The 20,806-nt window shown below is 36.2% G+C and overlaps 1 long non-coding RNA gene across 3 annotated transcripts in view; it reads right to left on the minus strand.

The window, feature by feature from the left end:
• LOC125324209 overlaps positions 1–20,574 on the minus strand; it is a 131,174-nt gene extending 110,600 nt beyond the window's left edge. The window contains exons 1-2 of one of the 3 annotated variants that reach the window (XR_007202865.1): positions 20,521–20,574; positions 17,347–17,438 (exon numbers count right to left, since the gene is read on the minus strand). This is a non-coding gene — a long non-coding RNA (uncharacterized LOC125324209). The other 2 variants (XR_007202863.1, XR_007202864.1) reach the window with 2 other exon arrangements.
• Between the last annotated feature and the right edge of the window lie 232 nt (positions 20,575–20,806).

Here is a 20,806-nt window from a genome sequence, read left to right on the forward strand (position 1 = left end):
GTGTAAGGGGGACCTAACTGCAGCTTTCTAGTACCCAAAGGGGGTCTGTGAGAAAAATGGGGCCAGAGAATTTTGTGGGGCCTGTTGCAACAGGAAAAGAGATAAAAGTTTCAACTGAAGGAAGGTAAATTTAGATTACATATTAGGAATAGGTTTTTTACAATGAAGGTGGTAAAATACTGGAACACATTTTCCAGAGAGGTGGTAGATGCCCCATCCCTGGAGACATTAAAGGTCTGATTGGATTGGGGCTCTGGGAAACCTGAGGTACTTAAACTGTCCCTGCACATTTCAGGGGGGCTGGACTAGATGACCTTTAAAGGCCCCTTCCAGCCCAAACCATTCTATGTTTCTGTGATCACATGGGACCCCTTCTAAACTAATTGTCTTGTGAGTCTATGATCCATATTCTCAGTGTGAAGAAATCAATTTGACTTTTTCAACTGAATTTCCTTATCCACTGTGATGCAGACAGGCTAATCTTCTGGAAGCTGTAAAATATGGGATTCTCTGGACAATGGCTTTCCCAGTTTAGACCTTTACATCTATAAATCCCAGAAATACTGTCTATGGTGTAAGGTCGCTGTTCATAGCATCAGAAATAGTGAACTGAAGGATATTGCTTCACAGAATTGAATATAGACTAAACCTATATAACTAAATGGAGTCCACTTAGAAGGCATAGATTTTTTTTTAGTGGATCTGTATGGCTTTTCTAAATCATTCTGCAAAGGTATGCCATAAAAATCTGCAACTCCATTAAGTTCTACAGGCACAGGGGAAAAAAAAGGAGGAAGGAAGGAAGGAAGGAAGGAAGGAAGGAAGGAAGGAAGGAAGGAAGGAAGGAAGGAAGGAAGGAAGGAAGGGAAATTTTAATATATTTTCTTCAAGAGAATGAAGGAGTTTAATCACAAGGAAAGGATTTAAGACAGTGTTTCTTTCTCTGTCCATTTTCTATGTTTAGTTCCCTCATCCCTCTCTATAACTCCAGACTCCTGTTTTTAAAGCTTCTTAAACATTGTTTACCAAAGGAGTTAGAGTATCAAAATGAGGAAAGGGAGGCTCATCTGATCACTGGGGGCCAGACTATGAAAAATATATGGCAAGTCTGGATTGCAGCTCCAACTCAGGAGCTGGATCTGGTAATGATTCTCGTCCTCAGCCTTAGCCTGCGAGGTTAGAGGGGCTCACCAAGTCCTGCACACTGCCCAGAATGAGAACATGAATGTGGACACAGAGAGGAACTCAGCTGGTAATTCATTAGTATGGTACTTAAGTATGTCCTTGAGATTGTAAACTGAAATTTTTATTTAAAACCAAAAAGTTTTGCTGTCATGTATGACTAAAAGTTACTTCTTTACAACCCTCCTCAGCAAAATATCTCCTGGCTAGGTACTGGGATATATTATGGAGATGATAAAATAAAACAAACCGAAGAAGTAGCCAGTGAAAACAACAATAAAAAATAATTCAAGTATGCAATGCCTGCTTTTTATTTCTCAGGGACCTGAAATAACATCGTATAGATAAGGACTTTTCTCTATTTCCATCTTTATATCCTGACTCAGAAACTGTACCACCAGGTATTAATTAGCAAAATCCATATATTCACACCTGTAAAACAGATGTTGCTGAGTATACAAATGGAGCCACAGTGATTCACACATTACTACCACATTATAGTCTAGTAAATCATTACACTTTATTGTTTAAAAAAATAGTAAGATAATAACAGAAAATCTCTCAGCAGCTGTCATCATGGCAGGAAAAACACAGCATTGCTAGACAGCTTTAGCAATCTACTAAGTCTTAGTGCTTTGGACGACAGCCAAAAAGCTTGGATCACCGTTTTAGCTGTTCTTATCCTATGGGTTTGTTACTGTAATAATGTAGTTTACAAACCATCAATGTAGGATTCTTTTTAAAAAAACGAAAAAGCCTGAAACAGCAGTCTCTGGAATCTACACACTATGACATGGAGTCAGTTAATAATGTGACATTCAAATAGACAGAACTAATCTAAAGAGACTGTTATTAAATTATACTTCATCCCTTGGTAGTGGGAACAGGTACATCTGAAGTCCCTATTGTGGTGAATTAAGTTTCATTTTATAAAACCTTCATTATTTCCCAATTTTATATGAAAAGAAAACTAAATAGATTGCTTCTGGGCACGTCACTGAAAGTAATCGCTGTTCACTGGAAGTGACAATGCCCTGAACATGATTAACATTTTTAGATTTGTTAAACAGCTCCCATAGCAAAGACTGAAGTTATTCTCTTGCTATTCCAGAATCACTGATGACTTTAGTGTAGTGCAGGACTGTTTCTGAAAATACTGTCTTTAAGCAACAGGAATGAGTAATACACATGCTGATTATCAGCTAGAAAGGAATGACTACATTTTATGCCTGAAGATAGGTGGAAACCTCGTCAGCCTAAGTAGATTATGACAGAGAATTAGGTCAATTTGCAGTGAAAGTATTATAAAGCTCCTTTGTGGTCTACTGTCAGAACCCACCACAAATCATCTTGCTGTTTCAGTAAGCTTCTGGCTTTTCTTCCTGTTGATCTTCTTCAGGGTTCCATCAGTTTTATTCCTTTCCTTGATCAAAATATCATGACTTAATAACTTTCTCCATATTAAAAAATACTATCTATTTATACACAGAAAGACTCAAAAAAAGAAAGAGGGGGAGATAGTTTTGCAGATTTTTCCTTTCAATACTGGAACTTAGCCATTGGGGGTGAAATATAAGGATGATTAAGTTACTCAAAGCAGTATAATACAAATCTCTGGAACAATGCAGGAAATGCTGATAAATTACAATTCTAAGAGCAGGATTCTAGAAATGTGCAATACATTTACCAAGCTTGATATTTAGCAAAGACATGACAGCTAATTTTTTTTTTCTTTTTTTGTTCTTTTTCTACCTTGCCATGGGGTCAAATTTTATGACATTTTAAGGAAAAAAAACCCTGTAATGATGCATAGACATTATGCATCAAGGTCCCAAGAAACTTGCCTCCCATCCTCTGAAGCAACTTAACTCTGATTAATTACCCAGAACAGAATGACATGCACATATAGCAAGATGAAGAAGTAAAATTTACACACGCTGGACAATTTTTGGAGTTACAAATCCTACTAATTAAAACAACTGCTGCAGACTCTTTTTTAAAAGAATTTTTAAAGCATCTGAGCAACATTCTGAGACACTACAAAGAGTGTTATTTGCAGAACTTGTGTGCCAGAAGCTGGTGGTTAGGTCTCAGGGAACAGAACCACTTTCAACAGCTACATGAAATTTTCTCCAAGAATACTACAGCTATCACAAATGTTGTGACAGAAGTGATAAATCCCCTTAAACAAAACTTGTGCCCATTAGGCTGAAACAAAGGGAAAACAAAAACTATTAAGCTACATTCATTTGATGACTCACTGATTTCTGAGTTGCCCTCCATTGTGCTTTTTCAGTGATGAAATCCAAATTGATATCTGTGAATATATCAGAATTGCATAAAATATAGCAATAGCACAGACTGTGTAGTCAACATGGGATTTTTTCTGAAAATAAGCAGCATCTTCTTATTCAGAAGCTTCCCCTAGTGCCTGAAACAGAGAATTTCTACGTAAGGTATTAATTGGCAAATAACTGTGAGGAGTGTCCAGGACCTTGAAAGGTTGGAGAGATGGGCAGAGAAGAACCTTGATGAAGGGTCCTGCACCTGGGGAGGAATAACCCCACGGACCTGTACAGGCTGGGGCTGACCTGTTGGGAAGCAGATCTTCAGAGAAGAACCTGGGGATCCTGGTGGCCAACAAGCTGTCCATGAGCCAGCAGTGTGTTCTTGTGGCCAACAAGCTGTCCATGAGCCAGCAGTGTGTTCTTGAGACCAAGAAGGCCAAAGGTATCCTGGGGTGCATTGGGAAGAGCTTTGCCAGCAGGTTGCAGGGAGTGATCCTGCCCTTCTACTCAGCCCTGGTGCGGCCTCACCTGGAGTGCTGTGTCCAGTTCTGGGCTCCTCAGGGCAAGAGAGACGTGGAGCACCTGGAGTAGGTCCAGTGGAAGACAACAAACAAAATTAAGGGACTGGAGCATCTCCCTTATGAGAAAAGGCTGAGGGAGCTGGGTCTTTCAGCCTCAAGAAGAGACAACAGAAATGGGATGTCATCAATGTCTATAAGTATCTGAAGGGGGATGGCAAGAGGATGGAGCCAGGCTCTGTTTTGTGGCAAGGGGCAGAAATTGATGTACAGGAATTTCCCTCTGAACATGAGGAAGAACTTCTTTACTGTGCAGGTGACCAAGCACTGGAACAGATTGCCCAGAGAGGCTGTGGAGAACTGTCTGGACACAATCGTGTGCAATGTGGTCTAGGACAACTTGAGCAGGGAGGTTGGACCAGATGACCCACTCTTGTCCCTTCCAACATGACCCATCCTGTGATTCTGTGAAATGAACAGGCCAAACACAGTCAAAACTAAGCCTCTCTCCAATTAACCTGCATCCAGCTAAAACAATCGAATAATTTGTCTTCTTGTTTTTCACATTTCCATCTTCTATGAAAAAAGTGCAATTCAATGACCCAGAACTAGGCTCAGAAATGGATTGAAACTGGCTCTCCCATTTTTGTTTTCAAGAATACATGGCTAAATTAAGAAAACCCTTTTAATTCGAATTACTCAAGCAAGAATTGATGGTCACACAATACATGTGTCTGTACAACCAGAAGTTTGGGGAAAAACATCAGACACATTTCAGTTGTGTAATGTAATAGAATTTAATAGATTCCTCTTACAGCTCCCTACATTGCATTTGATTTCCATTAAGTAGGTAAGTGGAAGAATCTCTCTCAAAGGGGAATCATCATTGTTAGTTGGGTGATGTTATTTTGTCAGTTTAGAACATTCATTTGCATCACTGTCCAGTAGTAGTTCATAGGATGCTTTGTAACAAGATGGAGAGTGGACCTAAATTCCTGGAGCTGGCCATATTCTGAGCAAATGTCTGCACAACGCTTGTTCTCGCAGTTTCAGTTTGTTCTCACTCTTTCCAGTTTTCATACATCAGATTCATAGGAATTTATGCTTTGATTACAGACATTGTTGTACATATCCAGTAAATATTATGGTGGCAGGATCTAACCAAAATACAAGAGCTAAGTAGCACTAATAATCCCAAAACAAAGCCTATAGTACTCTATCCACTTTCTCCAGGATGAATGTAGTTTGCCTCTGTCCTTCCTATCTCTGTTTCTCCTTTAGAGTATATACAATTATATGCATTGGAAAGTGGAGGAAACACAGATTTGTGTATTCATCAACGTGTTTTACCCTTTCCCATTTCACCTGCATCAGAGAAAGAATGAAGAATAATTTAAAATTCTATTAATAATTCAAAATTCTGTTCCCAATACAAACTTAGATAAAAAGTAAAATAATAAAAAACAAAGGATAGTGGAGAAGCACAATTTGTGTTTTCTCACTCCAACATCAATATTTTTCTTTTTAGTGGCAGAAAGGTCACAGGGTAGATATGAATATGTTTACACAAACTATAAATCTCAACACTTATGTGGAAGAATAGTAATAATCCAAAATCTAAAAATATAAACCAACAAAAAAGCAGAAGAGTTCAAGCTGCCAGACACAAATTTTGTGTCTGCAATGAGAGTAATGTTTAAGGAGACCCTGAATGCAGAAAATGATGACTGCTATCTGCCATGCAGTCCTATCTCCAGGTTACCTTTATGACAACCTGCATAAGCAGTCTGCCAGAGGCAGAGAGGGACAGAAAAGTGTATGCTCTGTTGGCTGGCTGCCATTCTCTGTGTGCTGACTGATAATAATACTTAATCAAATTCCTATCTGTGGTCTTTATCTTGCACCAGTGTATGCAGTCATTCACTTGTTATTTGGATCACATCTCCCTATTGCTAGTAACAATCTGAAAATGATAACATTTGCTGCTATTTTTATTTCTTTCCTAGGGAAAGATAGGTTTCTACCTCCTTATCCTCCCTTCTCACTTCCCCAACACACATATATTGGATTATTGGCCTTCAGTTGAACTCTATAACAGTGAACAAGCTCCAGTCTTTTCCTTGCAGATTAACTTTTTAACAGAAATGTTTCCTGTTTATGAAAATGGTGAATTCATATACACAGCTGAACTTGGCTGCATCAGAGGTTGAATGTTTAAGAGGAAGAAACAATACTGGTTTACTGTTAATAAATTCTGAACACATATCTTGACAAGGAAATATCCCCACAGCTCCAGAACCAAGGCCTTAGCCTAAAGCATAAAGGTAAAAGTCCTTGGATAGCAAACAAAGGTGGAAATTTAGGAGGCACATTTAGCTGGGCACTCCAGGATCCACTTAAGGCTGTCACATTAACAGTCTTTTCTTCTCCTCCTTGGTAAATTAACAGTCCATGTTCTTCTTTATTGTTTGTAGTTATTCATGTGACTGCAGTAAAGGCCTGTCCCAGTTCAGGACCTTTAGTAGGAAAAGCAGAGTGAACTATTTAATGAAACACAGTATAAATGTAACCATATTAAGGCTAGGTATAACTCTTTGTGTTCAGAGGGAACTATATATGCCCAGAAGACTGAAGTTTAAATTGGCTGCTAAATATGTTATGTGTAATATTTGGGTCTGACAGTACTGACTTCTGTTTATCACTACTCCCCTGTAACATATAGGGACAGATAGCTGAAGATCGAGTAATGTAAATATCTCAGAGTCATGATTTAATGGTTAATTAAGGCTGCAGAAACACTGACTCTGCCTAGGATGGCCCAGCATAGTTTGCCTTTTCCTTTCATTCCAATGCCCCCTCATTAAGCAAAACTAAGGTGGAAAGAAGAAGTCATATGACTTTGCAATGAAAGTCCCCTGTTCCTGAAGGGGTAGAGAGCTGCACTGGATTAATTTCTGGTGGAAACAAGATTCTGTCCTCCCTTTCCAGTAATCAGGCTTTACTCTGGTTTTCAGAGCTCAATCACACAACAGTCCTTTGAAATTCTAGGAAGATTTGCACTAGGCATTTTTCAAACACTCAAGAGCATTGGACTTGTATCTTCTTTATGTGAAATAGAGTTAGGAAGGACATGGTTGTTTGTATAAGTTCTTATTTGCTTTTATATACTTCACAATTAGCTGTATCCTTGGTAGGAACTGGCCCTGACCCTGAAGCTTTTCATTAAAATGAGGAAAAGGGAAAACTGAGTACATCCACGTGGTGTCCTGCAACAGCGAGGAGACATTTTTGGCAGGAGTGGACAAGCTAGCTGGGAAAGTCAACAAAACAGTCTGAATATCAGACTTGTCTTAAGCCAGACATTAAGCTTGTTTAGGGTACCACCTGGAGCAAGCTGGGCCCAGAACCAGATTTGGGGTTGTTTTTGTTTTTTTTTTTTTTTTTCTGAATATAATTCACCATTTAAGGTTCAAGAGTCAATAAAAGGCCAATTCTGACCCCAGAATAAAATTATTAAAAGAATTTTTTTTCTGAAAGAATTAGAAAAAGAAAGCAAAAATCACAAATATCCAAAGCATACTGAAATGAAGAAGCTTGTTTTTCTTTATTTGCCAAACCAGAAAAAACTGTGAATGAGAAACAAAGGTTATAAAATCTAAATGATAATAATTATGTTTTAAACTGCTGATTTGAGTAGTCTTAGAAGGGTAAAAAGATGTGACAAGTTAATATGTTCTATCTCTATATGTTTCATAAATAAAAAAATTATTCTAGGAAACAATCCAGCGTAAGACAAAATACATTTTACTTTGTCCTTTTGCATTAATTTTATACCTACAAGAAAACTATTTTTCATTAGCAACATGCAAAGATGAAAAGATCTAATATCTTTAATGTAAAAATAAGATAGCAATGCACAATAATAATCTTGACATCATTAACTTGAACAAAAAAATAACAAATTTAAATTAGTTAAACTAAAACCAGTACTCTCAATTGAAAATCTTCAGTCTCTTTGACTGGATCTTACCAGTAAGGTTCCAGCTAAACAATTGTTATTTTTGAAATGCTTTGTTTAGCCTATCACAATGATTTGATCTCTGGGGTTGACTCTAATACTCTATAATATATCAAGTGTCATTGGGTGCACTGAGATTTCATGGATCAGCTGAGAAGAACACTTATGGAAGCTGATAAGAAAAGAAATGGAACTTGATGAAAATTAGCATAGGAGATGTCTGCCAAGTGCTTTGTAAGGATAAGAATCCCAAGAAGGTCATTCAAAGCCCATTGGTGTGTCATGAAACAGACGAATAGGAGGTGAATTCACAATTGGGAGATTGGAGTCAGAGTTTAGCAAAGGAAATGCTACTAAATATCATTGATAAGAATTGACATTCACATCAACAGAAATCATCTGTCTGAGTTCAACTTCAGAAAACACAATATTTGAAGGGAGAGAAACATCCCTCTGTCCAAATTTGTTTTCAAAGCTGGCTATTTCAAACACATGGACAGAAAAAAAGATTTATCAATAATTTGATTACATCCAAATGATTTCTACATCTAAAATTAAACAAATATTAGTATTTTGTGCCCATATTTCATAATATTTATGTGAGATTATTACCGATCTCATCACTAGTTTTCTTCATACATAATAAGATATAAGATTAAAAAGTACATTAAAAGTTCATTGATATTCGTCACTCTAATTTCCAGCAATAATTATTTTTGCATTCATCTTAGCAATTTTGTAATGATTTCATTGTCCCGGGTGTGCAAAAGTGTTCATTACCAACTATGTATGAAATGATAGCTCTAATTCTGACATTCCAAAGTGGTAGTAACCCAAACATTAAATTATGGCAGCTTCTTACATTGTTTCTCCAGAAAAAAAAGTTTTAAAGCACCTTAACTTAAAATATTAACATATTTAATCGAAAAACTGTATATTTTACCTTTTTGAAATTACCATTTGTAATTTTTTGTCCATATAAGCTCTGTATCCACTTTTCACCCAAGTTCTTACTTTGTATCATTCATAACCAGAGTATGTCCCCTTTTTCTCCATTTTCATTCTCTTTGTATAAATACATAAATTTCATTCCAACCACTCAGATCAATGAGTTTAACATTTCGTAGAATGCATCAATCTTTTTCCATGGATTCAAGAATAGAATAATAGAATAGAATATACTATTAAAAAAAATAGAATAGCTAATGGAATTCTAACTTTGGTGTCTTTATAAGATTTCTAACGACTACTGAAGTTAAGTGAGGTGAAAGTATTGCTAGAGTAATAGCAACAAGAAATCTATGACATGAATTGTTTTGCTCTATGACCTTAGAATTCAGTGATGTTAAACTAAAGCAAAAGTAGCTTGAGTGGGTGAAAAATACAGTGTCAATAAAAAGTGCAATAATTTGTCAATTAAATTGAAAATCAAAATTAAACATAAAGAGAAGGTAGAGAAAGAAATACTATAAATGGTACCTGTTAAACAACCATAAAACATTAATCCTTAAAAAACAAGCTATGATTTCAAATCTAACTGAATAGATATCATTCCCATCAGCAGAAACATCTACAGACATTTAATTCTTCTTAAATTCACACTATTGTAGATGGATTTGATTACTTGCATGCAGATTAATCTGTCTACATTATTGCTGTGCCTGGGGTCAAATTTTAGTAAAATTGTCCCTAAAGGGCATTTCCCCCAAGATGTGTTCCATTTTACCATATCATTCCCCTGAACATGTCTTCATGTTATCCTTCTGTGAGATTTTGTCTCCAGTTTATAAGCCTGTACTCTGAAGATAAAGTAATACTCTGGCAATACAAATGTCTGCCGGGGAGCAGAAATCTTTTAATAAAATACAAATGTATTCTTTCTTCTGCAAATGGTAATTGGTGGATTAGGTTAAGCAATTTAATTCCAAAGAAATAGTTGTCACTTTCCCAGTGTATTCCAATGGAAACATAAATTTCTTCACTATGTGGAAACACTAATTCATGAACATTGTGTACAGTTAATAGAGACTTGTTTATTCAACATTTTTAGTAGACCTGATATCTTGAAAAATTTACAGATGTTATTAGGAACTCTCCAGGCCATTTAGTGCAAAAGAGCTTTATATGCTTTATCAGCTTAATATTAAGAAGTCATCTCCATCATCTTTTGCAATGTTCTCATTTCAAGTAGAGAAACTGATAGCTGTGTAGCCTGCTCAGTGATGCAGTGTGATACAAATAGGAGAAATAATAGAATGGGTTGAGACAGAGTGAGAAAAATAACACATTAATTGAAACAGTAAGAATTAAGCGAGCAGAATGGAATTTATCTCACCTGTGTTAAGCTATTTTAGCCCAGCTGTTAGTAAGCATGCTTGTCCATCCAAGTACTACTTTGCTCACAAATAATCAAGTCCACAGTTTCATGACTTGCTGGAAAATACGAAGCCTAATCTGTGATTGCTACTGCACATAAGGAATAGCTTCATTTAACCCAGTTGCATTCCACCAATGTAAAGCCAAGACCCAGAGATCTCACTGAGTTTCGGTCTCTAACACAGGTCTCTGCTGTGAAAAAGCAGGTATGTAAGTGCACCCATCACTCAAATAATTGTGATTATCATAACAGCCTCCTGACTTATTCAGAAATTTCATTTTACATTCCTGTCTTCGTGCTCATCAGACTCCAGTCCAATTATTTTCAGAACCTAGACTAAACATTGGCTTTCAGCTCGAAGCAGTCCCCTAAAAAGTCTTTATTTTCTTATAAAAAAGCCTGTAGTACTTCCACTATCAGTGTCCTACCTGAGAAGGTTGTTGTGTGAACTACTTCTTTGTTGATGTGCTCTAACAGCTAATAAAATCTGAGGATCCTTTTTGTTAACTATAATGGGAGATGCAATGATATCTCCTGCATCTAAGCCAAAGCAAACTTCAAATGGACTTTGTATTAATCACCAAAGGAAAAATGGCACAATTCAAGATAGCACTTAAACTATATGTAATTCAAATGCTAGTGTGCAAATCCAGTGCAGCCAAAAACTAAAATTACATTTTGTATAAATTATATAAATTTTATATTATTTTACTTTATAAATTTTGAAGATAATATAAAATGTAAATTATATAAAAATACATAATTTTTTAAAAAGTACCTTCATAAGAGTATATTATAAGGCTATTTAAAGCTTTCTTAGGAAGCCCTTAGGCAACAGCTAGCTATAAACTGAAGTGTTCTCTGGAAGTAGTGATATACATTTGCCTCAATTTTATATGCTTACATAGTGTTCACACTAATGCAGGTAGGTGCAAGATTTTACTTTAAAGACCTATATAATTTTACAGTGGAAACTTAGGAATATCTTGCATTATGAACCATTGGAATAACAATTTTAGCCTGAAAGGGCAATTTGGCAATTACGTGTACAGATCCAGCTTTTACACTCTTTGTGTCCATTTTTTCATCTGTAATATTGAGATAATAATCCTGAACTACCCTTAGTTCAGAGTGGTGAGAAAATAAGCAGGGAGTTTTCACTCAGCCCTTTGAAAATTTAAGTCTTATGGAAGTGTAAAGCCTAAAATGTGTTGCTATCAAATACCACAACATTTAGGGATTCTTTTTCAATGCTCTCTGAAATACAATAATTTGAGTAAAAATCAGTGATATTTTGAAAGGGAAGTATCTATTTGATCACACAAAAAGGAAATGGAAGAAATTTGAGATCAGTAGGCCACATCCATTGTTGGTGTTACTCCACAGAATTCAGGGAAAATACACTGGGGGAAAATTTGACCCAGAAAATCTGAATCTTTTTGCATATAATGAAACTGATTAAGGTCGACACCTGAAGTCAGGACTGCTACAGCACAATTGAAATTATTCCAATTCCTTCCTTTTATTTTTTAAGACAATTGCACTTCCATAAGGTAATCTTTGTAACACACTTCACCCCCTTTTTTTCTATTGGACATAAGTATATAGAACCTTTAAATCCAATGTTATTTCACAGACATCAGAATACAGATTTTAACTTAAAAATACTAAGATCATATTTGTTACTCTTCAATGCAGATTATACAAAAATTTAAGATGCACATAGCAGAAACAAGGACATGGCCCAGCAATTTCAGTTAAGCAACTTTTCCTTCCTCTTAGCCTGTGTAGACCAGGTCTTTAGTTAGCACCAGTTTGCACAGCTGTCCTAAAGGAACCATGCAGCTCTAATTCACCTGGAAATCTGATGCTGTATGAATGAACTGGCATACACATGCGCATTTTCTTAGCTCGCATTCTGATGGAACAAATAATTAAGATCCAGTGCATATTAAATACTAATGCTTTATTAAGCATTTGAGCTGATGCTGCTTCCTTTTTTTTTGGTTTCTTTCAAAGCTATTAGGTAAAATAGACACTAAAGAACAGATTCTGTAAAGAGGTTGGGGTTTCCTTGTGAATTAAATTTTAAACATTTAAACTTCTTTTTTTCTAAAATATTTTCTTTAAGCTGTAAATTAAATTTCCATTAAAACTGCCTGTTTGTGATATGGTGCATGGAATACCTGACAGAGGGAATGTTGATGTTTAATTTACACTGTCTATGTGCCAAGGATATAAAAAGATCTATCAAAGGTATTTCTGTATCAGTTTGACAGTGCCATGTTTTTTGTGAAATGCTACTAGTCAGCTAACAAATTCTATTCCATTCCCCTTAAGGAATACAAAAGCATTCTGTAACACAAATTATTTGCATATAGATGACTATACTAAAGTTGCAGAAAGTAAACAAAAAATTAATCGTTTCCAATGTTATGAAAATTATTGTAAAGGCCTTTCATAGACAATTTTTTTCCCTCCATACTAAAGTAGTAGTGTTCCCAGAATGAAAATAATCCTTTTTTTTCCTCACACTGCTGAGCTGGGAGTGACCTCACCTGACCCAATTGAAATTGATTTTGTTGTTGAACTCCTTGCTAGTGCAAATTAATCTTAGATCCATACAAGATCAGGGAAGCAAGACACAGAGTACAAAGACCTCAAGTACTGAGTGAAAAAATTAGCTCTGGAAAAGGTATTTTAAGTTTGGAGAGATAAATGGTTACAATGACTTGCTTTGATAGAACATCTGTAGAGTAGGAGAAGAGAATGACAAGAGCTCTGTGAAAAAGCTGTAACTTAATAGCCTAATTTCCTGCCTGGCCCCAAATAAATATGTCTGTTTCTGACAGTTGATGAAAATGCACCAGGATTTGATTTGCTCACCAGTATGGGACAAGTTCAGTCCCATCTGTCCCTTGGTTCCCTTGAGCTACACAGATACAGCAGTCAGGTTCTATTACTGGTTTCCATCTTTTTTGTTAAAAAAATATGACTTGCTTTTCTTTTTTTTTTCCTAAAGATATACCTGCCCCCTTTTTGATCTGTTTCAGTGTTTGTCTTGTTTCCACCATAGCAGCTGATCTCCCTATTAGTCATTTGAAACAATAGGCATTTCAATAAATTCCCATGTCTCAAGAAATACCTAAAGGCAAAAAGAAACCTTACCTTTGCAGACATATGCTGTCATTCTCACTCAGAGCATCTGTTCTACACTACTTGGGTTCTCCTGTAGTGAATGCCAAATACACCCAGCACACTGACCTTGCTTTTACAGTCTGTGTAGGATTCCTCTGCACGCCATGAGCTTTGACAGAACCCAAAGGTGTCCGATAATGCAGGGCCTCCGTATTACTATAACAGACAACCACTAATGCCTGATTTAACAAGCTAAATATGGAAAAAACTGTGTAACAAAGAACTTCATCTTGAGAGTTATATGCTTCTTCTTGAAAAAAAAAAATCCATGATAAATGTTATATCCTGAAATAAAATGTTCCAGTATTGTATAAATGCATGCTAAATAATTTAAATGGAACAGATTAAGACTCAGACATTGTGCAAAATCATTTATTGTAGATTTGGAAAAGATCTGAAGCTAAAAAAAGGGGGAGGAGGCAAGGAAAAAAGCCAGCAACTTTCCTAATTTCAGTGTGTGAACTGAATACACCTTGATTTGCTAATTTAGGTGTTGCATATTTGCATATACAGATTTTAGCATTTAACACACACTCTTACTTGCACAGACTGCTTGCACAGATCTCGTATTTCTTGCTGTTCTCCTACCACAGCAGAATCCTGATAGGCACTGTTTTGTTGTTTGTATTGGCCCATAACCCAGAGTTAAATGAACATGGACTGACTCCCAGATTCCCTTGAACACGAAAGATAGAAGAGAGATGTGTAGAAGGACTGCTCCTTACTAGCAGCTGACATGGTCATACTTATAGGTCCAGATGTGTTCACAGCTGTAAGCGTTACAGGTCCTGAGAACACAGAGAGCTCAGAGAACCCTACATGCAACAGTGCTTTGAGGATGATGCTGCCATTCTTCAAAGTACAACTTCCATCTCTACACTGAACTCACAGTAATTTTTCAAGGGGTAAACATGAGAAAATCAGAAATATCTAGGAAAGACAGAGGTAGGCCTTCTGGGTCAATGCAATAAACTAAAAAGGAAATCTCCAAGGAACGCGGAAGTTAGGCTGGATGAGGCAAAAAGCCAAGCATTCCCACAGAACAAGCTTCATATCCAACAAATATCTGTACTCTATTCTCATATGATTTTTTTTCAATAGCTTAAAGAATATTTTATTTATGGGAGAATGGGGCCATTATGATATATTTCTATACATAATGATGATAGATACAACAAATGTAATATGTTAGGAGTTAACAAGAACATTCAGTAATAAATAAGCCATCTATGCCTTTCTTTTCCCACATCTAAATATAAACTGAAAAATATGTTTGCTTTGCATCATGAAAGAGTGATAATTTTAGAAACTGGATAATATTTCATGACAAAGGAATCTGTATTAACATTATGAAATGTAAATTATGAAGCAATTTTCTTGATACATTTTTGCAAAATTCCACTTATTTCACTGGAAATATGCTAGCTTGTGCCTAGGTAGAATTATTCTTGCAATAAATGTGTTTAATTTCAGAGATTTGAAAGCATTACTAGGAAAGCACTGTTTATGGGAACAGTTCTAAAACTATCAGTAGTTATTTGCACACATGAAAAATGCAATTATCCTTCAGAGAATTAGAAAAACTATATAAAATAGCTAGAAAATAAAAGATGTTTGCAGATGGGTGTCTCTATTCCATGGCAGTGCAGTGGTTTTTAAAATACAGGTTTTTTAAATATCAGAGATCATGTCTCTGATGATAAATAAGGTACTGAAATTTAATATAAAATAAATCTAACAATATCTGGAAAAATTATCTTCTCAAAGATATATTCCAGTGTTTACCCTTTTTAAGGGTTGTATTCATCAACAGTGAAAACCAACACTAATGATTAATCCAGAATTCACTGAACTACATCAGTTGTCGGAAAGGAGATGAAGTTTAAATTGAGAAGATATCACCCATGCATTCATTATGTCCACAGAAGTACCAAATTTTTTTTCTGTAGGTTACTCTCTAAAGAGTACAAAATACTAAAGAAATCAGAAAACATTTCCTGATTTCTGATTTAACGAGTCAAAACAGGTTATGTTCACTTAGAAATGGACTAGTCATACAGCTCTAATCGATACTCTAATTACAATAGAGAGGAAAGCAAAGAGGAAAAGAATTCACAAAAAGTTATTGCAAACATGTCTCTGTTTCTGCTTATTTCCCCCCCAAATAGTATAGTTGTTTATGAAACAAAGTTCTAGTGTAAAAGACAATAGAAATGTCCAATAAGAGTCAATAATCAGAGTAATTTAAAAAGTTATTTAATTTTTAATTGTACTAAACATCTCAAAAAAGTTTAGTACAGTAGAACTATAAAAATTCATGGTAGTAGTAAAGAATTAAAGCACTGTGGAAATATTCTTAAGACTTTTAACACAGCTAAAACATCTGTGGCATCTAAAAGTTTATAAAAAACACAATAAGGGCTTCTCCAGAGTCTAGTTATTGTTTCTGTTTTAAAGGGAGTAGTAAACTCCAAATGTGGGTGTTAAAATATATATTCAAATCAGTCCACAAAGCCTCACTTTCCCAAAGAATCTGCCAGGAAATATTGTTCTGGGTATCAGTAAAATCAATTGGTTTGATCAGCTGAATGTTGTGAAGAACTCTTATTTTTATTGGTTCTGCCTTTCCTGAGGAAAAAAGAAATGGTCTTGCATATGGCCTGTGAAACAGTCTGTCCTCATGATCAGCAGTATACTGAGCTATTAATGAGGTTAGAACAGAGCATTAATCTGCCACTCAGGTGGGTTCCTAACACACTTTTTCAGGCTTGTTCTTTGAGTAGTTAAAAAATGTTGACTTGAAATGCCCCTAGGATCTTGGCTTATTTAGCCCATAACTGACCTGCTGGCTGGCCATCACAAAATGGGAGTGCATTGCATGACCAGGACTAAAACCAACTTTCCAGAGCCAAAGTTGATTCAGTCATTTGGAAAAGTGAGCTTCAGCTTGTCCAACACAACCATGGGAAAACTATGTGGGAACCTCTTCCAGTATTAAAGAAACAACCCAAACGCCAGACCTGCCAGTAGTTCACAAGTAATTTTGGGGATAAAAAATTGGGTAAATTTCTGTTGTGGGATAACAATACACCAACAGGCCAAAATCTAGTCAAATAAGTTATTTGTAACAAAACAATCATCATTTCAGTTACCATAATTAGGTCCCTGAAACACATAGAAACAGTTTCTAGAACTGGAACCACAGTAGGACTTGATGATATAAGTACAGGGATTATGTTGTCGGCTGCAAGCCACCAAAACTAGTCATACATATTACACAGGAATGACAAAAGTTCTTCTTCTATTCTTCTCCATTTTTACTTTTAAGCTAGTATTGCCTGTGCAAGTTACTGCATCTAGTGATTAAAGCCCACTGGGCATATACATGGGAAAATCTTCATATTATTGTTTTCATGTATCAAGATTTAAATTAGCCTGTTGTATAAGGACCTGGTCCCTTTCCCTCATCATCCACATTGGAAAGAAATTGAATTATGCCAATTCTTGTTCAAAAAGCACTTCAGGATGGTTTTGAGTGTAGCTGGTCTGAAGGTCTTTTACAGCACACAATATCGGTACCAGGTCTGACTCCCTCTGCCATACCTTAATCAGTATCTCATCAGATTTTTGTGTCCTTAAGCTCCTTCACGTGCTCTCATGGCACAGGACAAACCCATATATGCAGGATTTTGTAACATATACAAGCCCAGTTGTGTACCCTTCATCCTGGTGCTAGGGTTCATTGCCAGAACTGAACATATTTACCAGGAAAGATGAAGGTGATGGGGATGGTCCTGTCCAAGGTGAGTTCCAAGCGTGAGGTACGACACAATGGTAGAGGCACAATCATGAAGGAGCTGTGACAGAAGGGAGAATGATCCCCAGATGAATGACTTTGGAGTAACATCTACCCCCAACTGCCATAGTATAACATTCTAAACAGCTTATATTGCCTGATAAGAAATGAGAATTTCAACCCTTGGGGAATGAAACAGGATGAGGTGTTCCCAGCTCCTTCCTCAATCCCCTGGTCTGTGTCAGGGGAACATAACGGCGCTAAAAACATGTTTCAAGGGACTGGAACTCCCTTCAGTGGGAAGTTGTAGAGTCCTTTATCTTCCATGCATAGGTACATTTCTATTGCTTTAAAAGTATTCTGGATTAGACCCTACATCATTGGCTCTTTCCAGACACAGATAGTCCCACTAGCATTTACCTGTAACTAAGTGCAGTGTGTTTGCCCTCCTTCCATACAATCACAGTATTTCTCTGTGGCCCCAGTGATATTAGATGCCATCCTTAAAAGGGCACACTCTGAAGTAACACAAAACATGCATGTTTATTACTGCATAGCATGTAGGTAATTTTTTCTTGACAAGGCTTTAGTGTATCGATGGCTGTTAAACATACTTTTGCCAAGGATCTGCAAGGCATCTAATTTATGGTCATTGCCTAACAGACTGTTTAAATGTTAATGAATCAGGTAGCTGAATTACATGCATGAATAGCTGCATACAGTTATTTTAGACAGGCTGCAGTGGATGGAATTACCAATGCAACTCACCTGCCACTAATACTAAAATGTGAAATTTGTTTCTAAGTTACACATGCATATATTCCAGCTTCAGCATCAGTAGTGTTGGGTAAAACTGTATGGTTACCAAGTTAATTAGTTTTCTCCTGCCTCTTTGTATAAGCCTTTAATCATGTGCTAAGAGGGAATTGCAGGTAAGGGAAGAAATTGCTTTACCCCTCACTTTCTCAGGTGGAAGCTCTGAAAACTTGTATGAAGGGTATACTGAAAATTAATCATATACTCAGTTTTAATAATCTTATTGGACTATTGGTGTAGGATGTTTCACCCTTCCAAATCAGAATTGCTCGTTTCCCTATTTCTTTACCTTTTAATGCAAATCCCTAACTAGAAGGATATTTTCCTTAATCATATGGAAACACAGAATCAATTTGTTCTTGAGGGACCTCAAATAAAAGTTATGAGTTTTATGGTCGATTGATCATTAAAACTATTTCTGCAGATGACTCAGAGGTCCAGAGCAATTATAAAATTCTACAGGATTCCAATTTGAATAGCTATTTTGAGAGACAGAGTGTCAAAATACTGTGTGTTCATTGAACACAAACAATTGCATTGCTTTTTTTTTTTTTAAGCCCAGAAGGAAAAAAAGAAAAAAAAGGAAAAACATGGAAGCTTATAAATTCTCCTAAAATAAAATTAATTTTAATACTTGATTTAAAATAGTCCAAAACCACATAATCAGAGTTGACACAAAAATCCTGTGTATTTAAGTCATCTAAGCATATAACACATAATCCTAGAAGGAAAAAAAAGCAATACATTCTTCACAAGCAACAACAGATTAATAAATCTAACAAAGTTCACTCATATTAGTCTTGAATTTACACATGCAAATCAGGCACTTCTTGGCACCAGTGAAGGGAGGCCTCATTAAAACTGGAATTTAAAAAAAGCCTAAAGGGAAAGAACTTTATTTACTAGAAAAAATATCATAAGTATTTTGGCCTTGGTCAACAGCCGCATCTGTCCATTAAATACAATCCATTAAGGAGACACACAACAGAGTGACTATAAAACATAGATGCACAGTTTTCCAGGGTTTTTTTCAGTATTTTGAAGGTCTCTGCTCTAGTAGTTCTTTTTCCTTTCCCCTCTGCTCTTCTCTGCATCCACTGCTTTGATATATTCCCATATTAATCTATTTCATCACATCTCAAACAGTGCTGACCCTTTCATATTTCCCAGTTGCTCACACATACACATTTAGGCAATTATGATGCAATCCCCCTCCCATCAGACAGGCTTTAACTATGGTCTCAGCTCCTCTTCATGCATTTTCATGTCTAATTGCTTTAAAAGAGGAAGGGATTGACAAAACTTACTTCTTGATATTTTTTCCACCTAAAGAAAAAAAAACAACTAAATGAAAGAAAAAAGGCTTAAATATCTTTCTTATATTACAGGTCCAGCTGCATACAACTGTTGGCTAAAATAAACACAGCACAATTCTTTATTTATACAATAAATTATGCACAAGGAGCCTCTATTCCTAAAGAAGGCAAACAATGAGCTACCATATTATTAATAAAGGTTATGAACATACAAAGTAACAATGCCAGCGGCAGCTTCATATATTATTCTTGAGGAATTAAGGATCAGATTTTCAGGTACCCTTGGGAATCTGAGGATCACAATAGGCATCAGTATTTGAAACCCTTTGTGGTGATAGCCTTTATGTATCTGAAGGGATGAACTACCTAAACCAAGAAAAAACTTTTCAAAATCCTATTTTGCTTTAAAATCTGGTCTTAAAAGTTAGTAGAGACTTTACTATAACTGCAACACAAATCTTCTGTAAGCTGGCTGGAGCAGCATACAGAATGAATTCTCATAAATCTGTTAATATAAAATTCAAATATTGATCTGCAAAAGATCTGCAGAGACTGTATGAGAAAAAAGTAAGCAACAACTAGATGCTAAAAGCTCCCTCTTCACTGGCAATGTCCTAGCAATTTTGCAGGTTTTTCTTCTATCCGCATCCCCAACCATCAGCAAAAACCTGGTACTTTCACAGGATTTCCAAGTGAAAATGTGCATCATGAAAATGATCCTACAGCTGCAAAAAGCAAAACACATTGTAACCCTTGGTTGCCATGCAAAGCTGTTCCCTTTCAGAAGAAAGGTATATGCACAGAATGAGACAAGGAAAAGACATTTATCTCACCACCAGCCATTAGTCAAGGACATCTATAATTACCATTCTCTGCAGTTTCTCCTTGATGGTGCTGCTTCCTTTGCAGCAACCCTCTAATTCATGCAGGAGTTGCATTTAGGTAACAGTAAGCCTTCCCAACTCTTGTGATGCTAGTTCTGAAAAAAAATAGTGACAAGCAAAGAAATACCATGATTTGGTTCTGCGTGCATCTTTCAGGGTTTACCCTTTCCTCCAGTGTTAGTCCTTCTACTTTCTAATAGAACCTTTTAACGAATAAGTAGTTGACCACCCACATAATCTCTGGTGAATGCACAATGCCCACTCACCTTTCAATTAATGCTGCATGCACAACACTATAGAGAGCAAAGAAGCATCTTAATAAGAAATATACGTGTACTGAGAAATCATTAAACCATTTTTTGCAGAGAAGCAATTAAGACGAGATACTGAGATCCTTATACAGAAGGTTTTTA

The sequence above is a fragment of the Corvus hawaiiensis genome, chromosome 3, assembly GCF_020740725.1.
Source record: "Corvus hawaiiensis isolate bCorHaw1 chromosome 3, bCorHaw1.pri.cur, whole genome shotgun sequence".
Lineage (NCBI taxonomy): Eukaryota > Metazoa > Chordata > Aves > Passeriformes > Corvidae > Corvus > Corvus hawaiiensis.